We start from the raw sequence: 16,496 nt of genomic DNA, 5'->3' as shown, positions 1-16,496 counted from the left end.
TTGTCTGGCTGTCCAGCTATCCTCCCAGGCCCAGGGACAGCCCAGTCCTTGTAGATCCCTTAGTTTCGTGGTGGGCCACCGTTGTCCTGAGTACTTCGAAATAAGTGCAGAACGGATCCTTTAGGTGTAGATTGACTGGAGAAAAGATTTGAGACAATTCATACTTCTCTGTCAACTTCATTTCTCCCAATTTGCTGTTGAAATGAGTGTGTGTGTGTGTGTGTGTGTGTGTGTGTGTGTGTGTGTGTCTGTGGGCTGAAGACGTTTGTTTCATCAAAACAAATTCAGGACATTCGGTAATGAATGGTAACAGAAAAAGTTTTGGAGCTCTTTACTCTTTTGCTTAATTAGTTTGTGTCTAATGCAACATGTGAATCCAACTGCTTTCTTTTTGGAGAAAAATCTCAGTTTATGGGTGGACAGGAAAAAGGCTACTCTGAGGGTGTTTATAGTTTTCTCTGGGGAGGATTGATAACACATGCCATGTGTGTCTTTTATGTATCCAGAATCTTTTTGAGAAGCAAGATTTAAATTTAGTGAGAGCAAAAAAACTTGTACTGTGACTGACCCCATATGTCTCGAGTACATCATCCCAAAGCAGTGTAAGGTACAGGCTTGAGATTGAAAGTATGAAATATAGTTTAACAAGTGCAGTTTGTAAATTTAGCGTTGAAAAAACACGGGTTCACCAATCACACAGAGGCAAGACTTTGCCTTTTAACCACTTCGTAGGTTACCTTGCCCATACTGTATTTGATTTATATGCTTGATAAACCACAAATTTACATGGTTAGTACTTTTTGCTTCAAAATATTGGAATCCTTTGTTTTCCTTGGTAGTTTTTATGATCTTTTTGGGGTGAAATGTTCACAAAGTGATTTATGAAAAATTATTTTCATCATTATTTATTTATTATTTATTTATTTTTGTGCCTGGGATCGAACTCACAACCTCACGCTTGTCAGGCAGGTGCTGTGCAGCTGGGCTACATCCCCAGCCCTACTGCCAGTTTTTGTTGTAGACAAAAATGTGTTCAAAATCTGTCCTTATTGAGCAATGCAAGTGATTTCTAGCTTTTGAAAATGTACAGTGAATTGTAAAATATGTGTTTCTTATAGGAGAAATAAAATTGCTGAAAAGTTAAAAGCATGGGGCAAACAGATTTTTTGGGAAATATTTAAGGATTTCTCTTAAAAAGGAGCAAATGTGATATGACATAGGCTATGCCTGATTCTTTTTTCTCTGACCAGACTCTGAATGAAAAAAAGTGTTCCGTGGTCCTTACCTGCGGCTGATTCCACCCAGATAAGCAGCTGGTTGACAGGGTAGGCTGTTCATGCCTACCCCAAAGTGTAACAGCATCTTAAAATTTTATTTTAATTAAAACAATTGTTATGGTGCTGGATGGAGCCCAGGGCCTTGTGCATGCTAAGCATGGGTTTACCACAGAGCTACAGCCCCAGACTCCTCAATTTTATTTTTTTGCTTAGACTCATATCCCATAGTTCAGACCACTTTTCAAGCAGGTGATTTCTGTTCACCTCTGTGTTGGTGAATAGGCAGCTCAAGATTTGATCCTGGAAACATTCTTATTCATGGCACTGTATACCAGGTAAAAAGACTCCAGCTGGTTTTCTTATGGAAAACATACTGTTGAAAATGACAAAAGCTATGCACTCACTTCGAAAGGAATGATTTTTCCCCCTTGAAAACAAAAAGTTGTAAACTAAATTCCTCTTCTGTAACTGAGTTTTTGTCTCTCTCATTTAAATTCAGGGTTCTTAGAAGTCTGTGAGATTTTGGTGCTAATTTCGTCATAAGAGCCAGGGTACCCCAGGTTGAGGATAATGGATAACAAAAGGTGAACACTTTTGGTCGTTGGATTCTTTCCATGTTGTTTCACCCACAATAAAAATAGTTTTAAAGAAGAGAATTTTGTTTTACACTGAAGGGAAACCAAAGATTCAGACTATATATACATATATATATATATATATATTTTTTTTTTTTTTTTTTTAAGTTCTCATTAACATGTGTTCTTTTAAAACCATTTGTATACTTCTTCCCATTGGGATAACAAAGGATATGGTTCTAATTAGTTGTTGGCTGGCATTTCTCTAAAGAAAATTGAAAAATTATGGTGGGGAAAAGAAAATGCTGTGTGGTATTTCTTTTTTCTTCTTTTATTAATTTCTCCTTTATATAGTAAGAAAGTCTGAGGATGACCATATATGTTCTGCCTGCATTTTGCTGGCTCTGCTCACCTCCTTTGGAGAAGAGAAAAACACTGCATAAAGAAATTGTAGCATCTTTTGTTTTTTAAAAAATTCCTTAGGGAAGGTTGTCCTGTTTCTGCTTGTTTTAGGGGTAGATACAGAAGTCATTGAAACTTTTTTACTTTCAGAGTACACACACATTATGTAGCTATATAGACATTGTAATTAGATGATAATAGAACTTTGGGTGTGTTTATAAGAGCACTTTTGTCAAGAAGCCTATAATCCTGGAGTTAAAGCGGTTAGGCTTGTTTTAATAAGTAGGTTGGTGGATCTTTTTCAGATTTCTGAAGAGAGACCATGTGATGAATAGTTGGAGAGTGGTGAAGGTCGGACCTTTTGGGATTTGGTCTGTTCCTTTAGATGAATGTCAGTGACTGAGCTGTCGAGAGGAGCCATCTCCAAGCCCACTATTGGATCACAGAAGTGAGCCCTGGTTTTGGTTTTAAAGCCACAGGACCTGGCTGTGCCTGGGCTCGATGCCTGATGGAAAACATTTGGTCACTGCGGGTGTGCTGACATCAAAGGGTGCAGACCACTGGTTCCCTCTGGACAGGTTTATTGGGCTCTGGCTTGCTCCCAGAACTTTCTTTGTGACAGGAAGAGGAAGCTGGGGTGGAAAGAGTAGCAAGCTGGATCTGTGGTGCAGCATCTTGGTCTACCTGATGGCCAACAAAGTGAACCCTCCTACAAGGGGTCCTGTGTGGGCTATTTACCCTGACTGTTCTGACTAAATCAGAAGCATAGCCTAGAATCCACCTGAATCCCTTTGCTTCTTTGGATGAGACGAGATCTGGTGTTAATCCAGCCTCCAAACTCCATTGCTCTTATTTCTCAACTCCAAACACCCTGACTAGCAAAAGATCAATTTTATCTTCTTATTCACTTTCAAGGTGGTAAAAGATGGCAAAAACCAAAATTTAAAAATTAGGGATTTTCGCCTTCCTCTCATTAGACAGATGGACCAGCAAGTGCAGCTCCTGCTGGTGACTGTTCACAAGTTTGGGCGACCAGTTTACTAAAAGACAACAGTTGATCCCCGTGTGTGGGGGTGCACACCTGTGATCCCAGCACTCTGAGAGGCTCGGGCAGGAGGTTTGTGAGTTCAGGTCCAGCCTAGACAATTTAGCAACACAGTGAGACACTGTGGGCTAGGGCTAACAAATGGGCTAGGGGATGTTGCTCAGTTTGAAGGCCCCGCTGCATTTCGGTCCCCAGTACTGTGGACCAAAACAAAAAGCAGTCCGATTAACGTGTGAAAGCCGTGTTCTTTGAGAGACATTTTCTTTGTTTCATTACTTGTGATGTGTGTGTACAGGGAGGTGGGTGTTATTTTGGGGCATGAACTCAGGGCCTTTTTCTCTAGGCTATATCTCCAATCTTTTTTATTTGAAATGAGGTCTCACTAAGTTGGCCAGGCTGGGTTTGAACTTGTAATGCTCCTGCCTCAACCTCCCAAGTAGCTGGCATTACAGGTGTGTGCCATCACACCTGGCTTTATGGTGTGTTTTTAAATCTAATCTTTTCTGTGTAGTGAAGCATTTTAGTGACCACAGATGTAGGTTCTTGGGTCCTGCCTGAGTTCAGATGATGCTCTGCTGTTCTTTAGCAGTGGGTATTGTGCAAGGTTCTCATCTCTGTGCCGTAGGTCCCTTATCTGTAAAATGGAGATGATAATAGCACCTTATAGGATTGTTATAAAGACTGAGTGGCATACATATGCCTGGCATATGGGGAGTGCCCAATAAATGCTATTATTTTTGTCAATAAATGATCATACAATTTAGCAGTCCTTTTCACAGCTTGACCCTTTGGAATGAATTATATTACAGACCTGCAAAACTGTTATGAGGTGTATTTTTTTTTCACTTTTCAAACCAAGGGTTTTTACAAGGGGCTGTGAGGAAGGAGCTGAAAGGATTGCCCAGTAAGAGATTATAATTGAGGAGAAAGACTTCGAAGAATGAAACAACAAAAGCAAGCAAATGTAAAATAATACTGTTTCTTAAAATTCTGGGAGATTTGTGACAGTTACTGAGCTCCCTATTTATATTTGCCAGTGAAATTCAAGACTGCTGGTCTTGAATTGAAGTCTAGGCATGATAAAAGGTAACAACTTAAAGGCAGTCAGGCATCCTTCTTGAGAGAAATCATGCACTCGGTGATCATTTTATGGTTTGCGAAGCATCTTTAACTGACCCCAGCTGCTCTTTCACGTGGGAAATGGATGGCGCCTCCCTTGGAGCAGGAGAACCCCACCCCTCATGGAGGGAGCCCTGGCATCTGGGGCAGCCTCCCTTCCCAGCTTTGGAATGCCGTAGGATGGGTTTGCTGGTCTCATAGCTCTTGCTGGATTAATCCTCATCTTTCAGTCAGGGGCTCCCCACTGCTCTCATTGGTTGATTTGTCTTCTTATGTGGATTGCGGTATGAACCAGAGTACATAGAAAAGCAGCAAGTTTTGAGGCTAGGGTCATTGATTTAATTCTACCCCATTTCCCCCCAGCCCTTTTTAACTGTTCCTTTTAGGGTAAGGTCTGTTTTAATATTTGCACAAATTGGAGGAAGGAGGCTTTGTGTTGTGCACAGCTGAGACAGAAGATGAACAGGTCCCTCGAGGGCTTCTTTTTTTCTAATAGGGCTTGGAGGTTCTGGGGCTGCAGCTGGCCCTTTCTGAGCTAGATGTAACTTCTGACCACATGACTTCACTTTAGGAGGAGACTGTAGGCTTGGTGTGGTTTATGTTTTCTTTCTTCAAAAATCTGAATTCTCAGTGGTACATGGTGTTAACCGCCAGGGAACTTAGTTTTCTGTATTTCATTAATTTGCCATTATGCTGATTCAAAGGCACTCAGAGAAAATAGTTTAGAGTCTTTGAGTCTGTGAGTTTAGGATCTTTTTGTGAATCTTGACTTTCATGAAACTCTGACATGCTATGTTATGTCTTCCATTATTTTCAAAGTAAATAAGAGGGTTTTTTGTTTGTTTGTTTGTTTTGTACCAGGGATCAAACCCAGGACCTTGCATTTGCCAAGCAGGAACTTATGCCACTGAGCTAAATCCCCAGCCCTAAATAAGAGTTCTTACATCCCAGGAGCCAGTCTTGATTCTCCTCCACCCCTCACATCCTGGAGGTACCAAGTTCTGTTAATTTGAGCTCTCATCTTTCCATCCCAACCATCACTGCTTGAGTTCGCTTTTCCCCTGGAGCACTGCCTATCAACAGCCTTCTCCTGGGGATCCCTGCTTCTTATAGGGATTCTGTAAACCTGAGCTTCTCACATGGTCTAACTAAAGATCCTTTCTCTTTTTTCCCAGTCAGTCACATACTGATGTATTACCCAGCTCTAGAGGACTGCTATGCTCTGATTCCCCACGTGAGCTGACAGCATACATACCCTGTCCCTCTTCTGTTCAGTAAGATGGGCTCATGGATCACAAGCTTGGTGACTGCTGTTTTGTTGAACTGGTGTTGTAAGCATTTCTAAATGTCTGCTCACCATCTCCGTAAATAACCTTGTTGTGGACCAGGGACAGTCAACTTATAGACAACAAGCACTGGTCCTCAGGCTCCACCTTAAGCAACACAGCTCCAAATAGTTTCTGCTATGGGAAGACAAGTTCAGAAACACCTCCGAGTTGGTGCTGTAGCTCAATGGTGGGATGCTTATCTGGGGTACCTGGAGGCCTTGGGTTTGATTCCCCCAGTGGGGAAAAATGGAGAAGCATCTCCTGATCGTGTTGTCTTCCTGCTGAATCCCTCACTGGTTCTCTCACCCTTTAAAAATTTTGTAGACATTATTTTTAATACTGGAAATTGAGCTCCATCCCCATTCCTTTTTAAATTTTGAGACAGGGTCTCACTATGTTGGCCAGGCTGGGTTTGAAGTTGCCAGTCTCCTGCCTCAGCTTGCCAGAGAGGTGGGTTATAGGGATGAACCATTAGGCTATGCTTCAGTGTTTTTCTTTTTTTATTTTTATAAATAAAAACTTGACTTGCGGTCAAGTCCAAACTCTAGGCTAGACTGACTTCTCTAGCCTCATCTGTCACCCATAGAGCAGGACTCCCCTGAATCTGCATTTCTGGAATATGCAGTATTTGCTCTCTTCTTCCATTGGGCTTAGTTTGGAGCTTCCTGATATCCCTGCTTTAGGAACCTTCTTGTCTTTTACATTTTATTTTATTTATTTATTGTGGTGCTGGAGATCCTGTTCAGGGATTTGCACCTTTTAATAAGCACAGGCTTTCCCCCTGAGCTCCTTGATAGTTTCTAGATCATGTGTGTTTCTAGAAAATGTGCATTTTTACTGTTACATGGCTTGATTTTAGCACACATGGTTTTAGCATTAGAACTTTAATTAAACTGCTTTAATTATACATCTTCTGTACAGGTTGTGGGTGTTTTGTTCTAGTTTCTATTTATTTATTTAATAATTATTAATATTAATAAAGTTGTACTATGTAGTCCAGGCTGGCCTTAAACTCACAGGAAGTCATCCTTCCTCGGCCTCCAAGTGCTGGGATCGCAGCCTGTCTGTCTCCTTCCCTTCCCTTCCTTTCCCTTCTCTTCCCCTTCCCCTTTCTTTCTTTTTTCATTCCTTCCTTCCTTTTTTCTGTGGTACCGGGGATCAAACCTAGGCCTTACACTTACTAGGGAAGTGCTGTACCACTGAGCTACAACCCTAGCTCTTAATGAGCATTTCTTTTTCTTTCTTTTTTTTTTTTTTTTGTCTTTTTCCTTTTTATCGGTAACGGGGATCAAACTCACAACTGCCTGCTTACAAGGCAGGCGCTTATGCCGTTGAGCTAAATCCCCAGCCCCTCTTTTTTTAAATCTTTTTGAGACAAAGTCTTGCTGTGCAGTTCAGGCTGGCCTTGAACTTACTTTGTAGCCCAGGCTGGTCTTGAACTCACAGCAATCGTCCTGCCTCGGCCTCCTGAGTACTGGAATTACAGGCATGTGCCACCACACCCGGCTTTAATGAGCATTTCAAAGGCACTTAAATGAGCAAATGGATGTCCCAGTAGCTTCTTGTGCATTGCCCTCTAATTCTGTGTTTAATGATGGGAAAAGGCCCAACTTTTCCCTTTTTGAAATATCAACCGTCTTAGTCCACTAAAAGTTCTATGTGCAGACCTATAATTCTGTTCTTTTATATTTCATAAATAGTGTGCATTTCCCTAGCATCTTTGATCCAAGGAAGCCAAAATGCATGCATCATTCCTCTTCCAGCAACTTGTAATCAGTGAATATTAAGTGTTGTAGCTTTTCAAAGTATGTTAAGAGTCGTAGAAGTGAAGCAAAGAGAACCAATGATTAGATCCAGGGTCACAGTGGTGGATGAAAGAGCTTGGCTGACCTCTCTTAAATCAACTCAACCCTTTCTGTTCATGAAATTGTATCTTAAAAACGTGCACATCAAACGCATTCACAGCAGAGGAGGGGGCTGACGGTTCTTTCTAGTGCGGATCCGCTCTCCCTATGCATAGAGTGCTCAGCAATAAAATAGAAGTAGTTTAACTGTTTAACACATTTGCTGTTACTTGGAAGACAGGAGAGCCTGAACTCCTTTTCTGTTTCTGCCTTTCGGTGGCGGTGGTTTCTAAGGGCCTTTTTAATGATTTGGCTTTTTTTAGTTCAGCCCGTGAAGTGCCCCCAACTCCCCTTCATCCTATGCAAAGCCTGCGGGCTGCTTTAGTGCCTTTGTTCAGAGACAAAATTGAACTTCAGGTATCCTGCCGAGATCCCAGGACTAAATCAGTCCTCCCTTTTATGAGGGTTTCAGAAACGGCTGTTCCAACTTCCAATGAAATCTCAAACATGTGCTTTCTGCTTTATGACAAGGAAGAAGTATAGTAATTGAAAGTTGCTCGAGTGCTGTTATTCTGGAGTGAAGCCTGCAATGGAAACTTTTGTTCTGGGCATCTGTGATGAAAAGCAAACACGCGTTTTCTGCGGCTTGCCGGCCATAACTCGTAGACTAGATAGATGTATAATTTTGGTATGAGCTATATGTTGGAAAGTCCTTTTTAAAAAGAGTTTAAGCCTAACATTCAGCCTTCCCTTCTTTCAGATCTGTCACCCACGCATCCCTACTGCATGTGGTATTATTTCCAGATAGATGCCAATTACAAGAAAATCCAGGCAATGCTTTCACAGTTAATGATGCTTTTATCATGGGTTGTTATTGAAAGTCACAAGCAGAGTGAGGCTAATCATGCTGTTCTATGGGAAGGGTTTTCTCTTTGTGTTCTTAGGTGCATGGGTTCTACAGTATTTTATTGGTTTTTTTTTGTGTGTGTATCTATATCCCTGGGATAAAAATTTGAATGGATTTAGCCTGCATAAAATCCAAAGATGTTTAAACGTCAGAGGTCAAGACAGCTTTCTTTTGGCTCTCAGTGCAATAGCAAAAAATCCCAGCATGGCCCTGGAAACTGCAAATGGGTGTGAATGGAGGTGTCTATGCAGCATTTTCAGCCCTGGATGTGAACTTGACTGTAGCTTTAGAAATCTTTTATAGCCACGGACCTTCAGAAATACTCTGTTATTATTGCAAGTGAATATTTAAAGTACATTGCATAGTGGGTGAAGCAAGAACATAGATTCGGCCTCTGGGCTTCCCAAGCTTGTCTCCCGGCTTTCGCTGGCTAGCATTGTGACCTTGGGGCGAGTTAGATGATTTCTGTATCTATAATTTCCCGAGTTAGATGATTTCTGTATCTATAATTTCCCGGTCAGTAAAACAGAGGTAACAGTACTCATAGGGTTGTTGTTAAGGGTAAAACCAGTAAGAATTTGAAAAGTGCCTGATGTGTAGTATATGCCACTTACGTATTTATCCTGAGCACTTGGGTTCTTCATTCCATAGTTTATGGTTATTCAGATTATGAGAGAGAGGAATTCTCAGCCTTTTTACTTCTTTAGATTCCCTCTCCCACTCCAAAGCACCTAATTCTTTGCGTGTAGTGATTTATCATGGAACCTGGTTTCTCTTTAGTTTCAGTATTACTACGACAACAGTAATTTCTTGTCATTTGTTGATTTGATGACATACCCTTATTTTTGAGCATAATTCCAGAGCCTCTCTTTGGTGACGTGATCGAGTGCTCAGTTTATGTTTATTTGTTTTGGTGTTAGGGATGGACTCCAGGACCTTGAGCATGCTAAGCGCATTCTGCACCACCAGGTTATACCCCTAGTCCTCAAGTACTCACTTTTACCATACGAATCCTATTTTTTCTTTTGAGCTGGCAGAGGGTAGGGGAGAAATGACACTGTAGTTTCCTGTCTTGTTTTAAAACTTTTTATTATGGAAAACTTTAAACATCACACAGGTAGGGAAACTAGGATGGTGACTTGTGGCCACCCTGAAATAACAGGAATTATTTCATTAGCTCACACCCATTTTCCCCGGCCTCCACTAGGTTATTTTGAAGATAGTCCTAAATAGCATATTATTTTCTACACAAATATTTCACTAAGTCACTCTTTAAAGAAACATAACCACAATATCATATCGTGGCTAAAAATCTAGTGATTTCTTAATATCAGCAGATAGTACTCCATTTTCCCCAATACGTTCTCTCTGTCTCTGTGTCTCTCTCTGTCTGTCTGCTAGCTCTGTCTCTGTCCCTGTACTGGGGATTGAATGCAGGCCCTTGATACATGCTAGGCAAGTGCTCTACTGCTGAGCTATATCCCTAGCCCTTTTAAATTTTATTTGAAAAAAATTTTTATTTGAGATCGCATCTTATTAAGTTTGCTTGTCTGGCCATAACTTGTGATTCTCCTGCATCAGCCTTCTGACTAGCTGGGATTACAGGGTGTGTGCCTGACTTCATGATTTTTCCTTATGGTTGTTTATTTTGAATCCAAATAAGATCTACCTAAACTTTCTCTTGCTCTGGGTTTACCTCCTTGCCTATTCCTTCCATACTTCTAGCCACGTTTCCTTTTTCCTAGGTCTGTAGGATATTGAATCTTGTGTGGGGAAGGGACCTAGCTTCCTGTACTGAGAAGTGCAAGCATAGGTCATCCCAAGGCCTGACTGGCTCCAAGGCCATTGTTCTTCCCGATCTCTCTGCTCTGCTGGTGTCTCTATGGGCCCTCACACCTGGCAGGCTGCTCCTCATATCAGCATGGGGGTCACCAGCTCTGGATTTGTGTCCTGGTTTCTCAGAACCCCAGCCAAAAAGGCCAGCTCAGCAGCCTCCCAGCCAGCGCTGGTCACTGTGGCAAGAGTGTGTAATACCGTGATTGGCCAAGTCTCGTCACATCCATACCTGTGTCCTCAGACCACATCTGTGTCTTCAGAGGGGCCACGAACCAGGGAAGCAAGCATTCATCAAGGAAATAGGAGTGTGTTATTAGAGGGATCATACTCAGGAAATGGCCATCCAGGGTTATAAGCATATGGTGTCAGCCTGACTTCAGCCATCTCCTCCTCCAGGTAACCCTTACACACACGCACACACACACACGTGTGCTTCAGAGAACCACAGGCAATGCCTCTGTCATGTAACCACGTAAATGCAAGATTCCATTGGTTCTTGGACTGTTTCTCATGTGACATGGATTCAGATGTCATCATCATCCTGACCTTTCATATCTGAGCCTGCTTTAAATTTACCTGGAACCTTTTTCTTTTGGCCATAAGGGGTTGAATTTAGGGCCTCATGCATGCTAGGCACATGCTCTACCGCTGAAGCATGGCCCTGTCAGGGACTTCTTAAAATACAGCCCTCACACCTGAACACAGATTTCAGAATGTCTGAACGCAGAGTCAGGCACAGAGGCCTAGCTGATCACGTCCGAGCCCTAGATCTTATCCAGACTTACATTACCAGAGCCTGAGATGTCAAGCTTTCCGATAATTACAGCAGTGTGCTGACCCACTGACCGTTTAGTCAACCAGACCTCGGAAATCTTTCACCTATTGTGTACCTGAACAAATGAGACCAGAGTCCAAACTCTCAGCACTCTCATTTTCAAGAATTAAATTACTTAGATTCAATACAGCTCTTCAGTTGATTAAATGATTTCCTAAGCTCATGTGGTCATCTCAGTTAGAGCCCCTGCCTCGCTTTGAATTGTATATAATCCCTTTGAGACCTTCATCCAGGCAGTGTGCAAAAATGTTAACTAAGCTTGGAGTTGGAATCCAAATTCAGCCAGTTCCAAATCTGCCTCATTATATTATTTAGCTCACATTTCTCCATTTGTTTAGGACCCTTTAAGATACAGCTTTGTCTAAGTTGGATGTTTGCTCTTTCCCTCTCCAGGAGAGATGGCTGGAAATGACTTGTGTTGGGTGACCATGAGCTTCTTCCTCACTGATCACTTCTTTTCCTGTGTTTTTAATAACTAATCAGCTGTAGGATATGTCAGGGTTGGTGGCAAGTCCAGCTGTCTAGAGTGTGTATAATCGCCTCCCATTTGACCATTTGAAAATCAATACTCCTTCCATCTGTTGGCTATAGGTCATGAAATCATGAACAGAGGCTCTGTCCATGAAATCATGGACAGAGGCTGATGGCACATTTTTCTTCTTTGTAATGTAATTCATACCTTAAAGGAACAGGGGAGTGTTGGAACATTTGCTTCCTGCAGAAGACCCTGTGGGAGCAGCGGTGTCCAGATAGAACTGATCGTGTGCGGTTGAGAACACTCATCGTCCAGGAAGCCCACATCCTACACTCTGAAGGCAGACTGCCAACTCTGCCTGCCTTGTGCCCGATCCCGACCCTCAATGTCCCCTCCCTTGCTGGCTCATTAGGCGCTAATAGAACCTCAGGGAGTCTTTTTCTTAATGCCATTTCCCCCATCACAGACAGGATGAGAATCCAGAGGATGGCTAATTAAATGTGGCATTTTGTTTCAAAATTAGCAGTAGATACTAACTAGCTACAAAGCAGTCTAGTCCCCTGGTGCAGATAGATTTGTTTTTCTTGGTATTGGACTTTTCAGGACAAAGCAGTCCATTTGTTTTGAAAAATTTATCTCGTTTTGAGATGGATTGGCTTTCTTAACCCAAGTGTATTTGTCCACTGAAGATTACATATGAATCTGTTATACCCGTTGCAGTTGGGCACTTAAGAATTCTGACTGTCCAAACATTAGGCTTGATGATAAAGTGGAATTACAGCAAGGGCCTTACAGCACTTTCCTGGGGGGTGGGGGGTGGAATCAGTCTCCCTAAATTTGTACAGGGTCTTTGGCCTCAACCTTTGGGTGCATTGTTTGAAGCTTGTACAAATGTTCTTAAGAATAAAACACTGCTTAATACCACTTGAATATATAGCCTTTCACTTGGATTTAAGAAAAGTGTTAATTTGCAGAGACTGGTAGGTCACTTGTTTTCTAGCTTTCCAAAGCGCTGTCTGTGTGTGGAGGTTGTTAGTGACTTTCTTCCTGAGATCACTGCATGTGCTCAGCCGCAGAGCCCACAGTTCCAGGCGGGTACACTGTAGATGCTGGCGACAATAACCCGGTGGCGTGCCTTCATGCAGAGACAGGGGATTTGTCTGTCTTTGTGTATCCAGCACAGACTGTGGCGTTACTGCTGACGTTACATGAAAAGCCACTTAGATCCTTTGACTCAGCATATACTTAATACACTGTGTTTTCCATTTATTAACATTTTTCCATTAGCAGAAGAATGCCACCATTTCCTCTTTTAATTGTAAAAATAATCCTCTTTCCAAAGGTAAGCACTGTTAATAGTACCTTGTGTATTGTTTCAGAAAAAAGAATATGCCTATATTGCTTATAAAATTTATGTGTCTAATTTTTTTTTTAATACAAAAAGAGCTAGCATTTGAAATTAAATTCTGGTTTTGGTACTGGGGAACCTTTGCACTGAACTATATCCTAGCACTTTTTTTTTTTTTTTAGATACAGAACTGGGGTTTTGTTTGTTTGTTTGTCTTTTTCCTTTTTACCGGTACTAGGGATCGAACTCATGACTGTCTGCTTGCAAGGCAGGCACTTATGCCGCTGAGCTAAATCCCCAGCCCCCAGAACTGGGTTTTGATAAGGTCACTGTGTTACCCAGGCTGGGCTCACTTTTGTGATCTTCTTGCTTCAGCCTTCCAGAGTGCTGAGATTACAGGTGTGTGCCACCACACCAAGCTGAAATTAAATTTTTATTTTCTGGAAGAGTAGTGATTCCAAAAAGTTTCAACTAGGGCTACAAGTTAGTGTTTGAACAACTGACTAGCGTATACAAGACCCTGGGTTCGATCTCCAGCACTGAAAAAAAATCAAATAGGAGAAACGTGTGTGGGGAAAATCTAACTTCCCATGTTGACCATAGTCTGCCTCCCCATAGCAATGACCCTGACCGGTTTCTAGTTTATCTCTCTAAAAATACTTGTACATCTATAAGCACGGATATGTGTGTACACCCTCATATACATATTTTCCAGTGGATTTTGCTCAAGTTCTTCATTGGTCTGGAGACTCAAGATATCCTTGCATAGCCTGTGATAATTTTGTGTCATGTCTACCTTGATAATCAACCTGACTCAGAAACAGTGCACTGCTTTTCTTAGAAGGAATATGACTCATGGGGTGTGCCCAGGAGCCGTGGGTAAGGAAACCCAGGAAGCACTTTTCCCTTTCTCCCAGAGGGCCCCCCTCCAAGACTGACATAATGCACTAAGACGGGAGCGTCTGTAAAATTCCCACTGTCGCATCCTACCATTTGGATAAATTAAGTGGTTCACTCTCTGAGGGTGTCAATCTTCCCTTCTAAGAGTGTTTGCATTTGTCCAGGGACAAAAGATTTCCCCATGCAGGGAATTTGTATTATGCCTGGCCTTTCATGTTAACCAGTATTAAGCAACTTGTATTTAATACAAATTTTTAATTATTAAAGTGTGCTATGTTTTTAGAATATATGCTACCCCTGAAATCCAAAGTTATAAAATAAAGTAAGAGACTCTTGTTTTCATTATAAAAGTATCTTCATTTTATACCAGATTGTGAGCTCCTAGAGGTATTTAAATATGATTTCTTCCACTTAGAATCTGCCCCCACAAACACTGTAGGACTTGCATCTATTGCTTTGAGAAAATTGCACAAATGCTATAGTAAAAGTCTTCTGGGCTGGGAATATAGCTCGGGGGCACAAGCAACTGCCTGGCAAGCACAAGGTCCTGAGTTCCATTCCTGGTACCAAAAAAAAAAATCTTACCTAATATTATATGAACTTCTCCCCCTTTGCCCTGAACATTTATTTTTTTCTGTATTAGGAAGCTGAGAAAAGTCATGATTTTCTTCAGTTGCAGGTTCATACAGGGAAGTTGCTTATGAAAAAACAAAGGGTTGCTATGGGAATATTTATTAAAGAGATACATAGGTAACAAATTAGGAAAGGTGAACTTTCCAATCGTTTAAGAATAGAGAGAGCATCAGTCTAGAAGTGAGAATATTTTCTGAATTAGTTATAAATGTAGATCAAAGGTGCCTCCTGTGGAGAGAACAAAACTGATAATGTTTACATCATCTTACTTTATCTTCATAAAGTTTCCATCCTGGTTTCTGTAAAGCTGTAAGTAATAGAAAGACATTGGAAATGCCCCAAGTGTTAAACAGCCATGAAATAGTTTAGTTACAATGCCTTTAAATCATGTTAGACAGCTATTAAAAATGGAGTTAATGATCTCTGCTGGAATGTGCAGCTAGCTGTGCTGCAGGTATTGTTTTCAAAAAACAAAATCCCAATTTATACACATCCCTTGATTATAGCACTGCATTCAACAGATATATAAGAAGAAAGATTGAAATAAATATGCCAGATTGCTTATTATCATGTTAGGATGGTGGCATTTATGGGTGGTGGCTCTCTGATTTCCAGATGTTCTGAATATATCCAGTTTTTAACACCAGTGTATGCAGAGAAAATGTGGCTCTAACAGAGCTTGCATCTCATTTTTTGGATATATAGTTTTATTGTGGGGTTTTTGTTTCCCTGTTTTGGTCTAGTTAGCAGATGAATAACTTTGCTCATCCTTTGAGCCTTAGTAAGCAAAGTATAACCAGGGAAAAGCACCAGCTCTCAGCCGTGCACCTCAAGAGAGCTTTCTGGAACAAATAACTTGAAAGTGACCTTTTTAAATGAGAGGGTGGGTAGTCCAATGGATTAAGAAAGGAAGATATCCCAGATATAGATAACTATGTGAGAATGAGGGAGAAAACTGAGTCGAACTTTCGTTTGATCCTGTGAAAGACAATAAGTAGTGGATGGAGAGGGATGTTGTAAATTTGAAAACCAATGATGGACAGAAGCTGTCCATATTAGTAGGAGGGAACAATTTTACCTTTTTAAAGGAAGGTGCAAATTCCTTTGGCAGATCCTCAAGAAAAGATAACTTAGGTGATGCTGATTGGAGGTGTGATTTCATGCAGGAAGACTCTGAGAAGAAGATTGCAATGGTCTGTTTGCAAGGTGATAGTGGCTTCTCTATGGTTTGGAACAAGAAAAGAGATTTGGATTCCAGACATGCCACGGGATAAGAAACAGATGCTTTTTATATCAAAGAGGCCAAACTCAAACTGAAGAATCATGTCTTGCACCAGGTTGCAGAAATTCATTTTCTATAGGCTTCCTTAGACATAAAGAAGACACTCTGTGTTAATGGCTTCTGTTTGTTAAATAATGAAGGAAAGTTTTTTTAGGAATTTTCTTCTATGGATGGAGAATTTTCTTCATCCATAGAATTTTCTTCTGTGGATGGAGGGGAAGTGGTGACAGGGAATAGGGAGCTCCCAAACTTTATTTCTTAGTATGTGCTTTGCTCATATTATGAAAATTTGGGTTTGTGCTTTTTGTAGCTTTGTATGGATACTGCCAGGCTTCAGTCAGTCACATGTTTTCTAAGCATCTCATTTGCCTCAGGCAGTGTTAGGAGGCAGAGAAATAAATGACAAAGGCCCAGCTGTCAAAGGCATTTATAATTTAGCTAGGGAGATAAGGCATAAAATATATATATAAATCCAGAGTCTTTACTGGATGATGTCTCATGCATTGGTTCTAGAAGGGTGCTAACAGCAAGGAATTCTGGGAGCAAAGTCCTTTGACCTGGTTGTGTTCAGCCTGAGAAACCAACCTGTTCAGGATGACCTGGTTCCTATCGGGGTCTCCCACTCTGTAGCTTTGAGATCTTGGGTAAATCATTTTAGTCTTTCTGAACTTCAGTTCTCCACCTGAAAAA

The 16,496-nt window shown here is 41.2% G+C and overlaps 1 protein-coding gene across 1 annotated transcript in view; it reads left to right on the top strand.

The window, feature by feature from the left end:
* Positions 1 to 16,496, top strand: part of Nxn (nucleoredoxin) — a 140,614-nt gene that overhangs the window by 1,153 nt on the left and 122,965 nt on the right. The window lies entirely within an intron of this gene.

This window comes from Cavia porcellus, unplaced genomic scaffold, assembly GCF_034190915.1.
Source record: "Cavia porcellus strain 051 isolate PalLab524CR breed Dunkin Hartley unplaced genomic scaffold, mCavPor4.1 scaffold_6, whole genome shotgun sequence".
Taxonomy (NCBI): Eukaryota; Metazoa; Chordata; class Mammalia; order Rodentia; family Caviidae; genus Cavia; species Cavia porcellus.
This window is presented reverse-complemented; position numbering and strand designations above follow the sequence as displayed.